Here is a 294-nt window from a genome sequence, read left to right as displayed (position 1 = left end):
GGGTAGATTCCACAGAGTTCTTTGGCTTACTTTCTTTGTCTGTTTAGGCCTAGTGCTAATCAAGATATCTTTCAGGTTTTGTGATCTTTTGAAAGCAAATCTAGGTTCCTCCAGGGACATGTCACCTGTGTTAAGTATACCCCAATGATGCTTAATCGTGTTCCTGATCTTATTGGACAGGGGGGTGAAGGTGGTCACGCATGTGATAGGTTGGTTCTCGATAGGGGTCCTCTCCTGCCTTTCCAGTAGGGCTTCTCTATTGTTGTTTCTGGCACGTTTACGTGCCTTTCGTAC

This window comes from Lissotriton vulgaris, chromosome 7 (assembly GCF_964263255.1).
Source record: "Lissotriton vulgaris chromosome 7, aLisVul1.2, whole genome shotgun sequence".
Lineage (NCBI taxonomy): Eukaryota > Metazoa > Chordata > Amphibia > Caudata > Salamandridae > Lissotriton > Lissotriton vulgaris.
The sequence above is the reverse complement of the archived record's forward strand: the minus strand, read 5'-3'. Positions refer to the sequence as shown.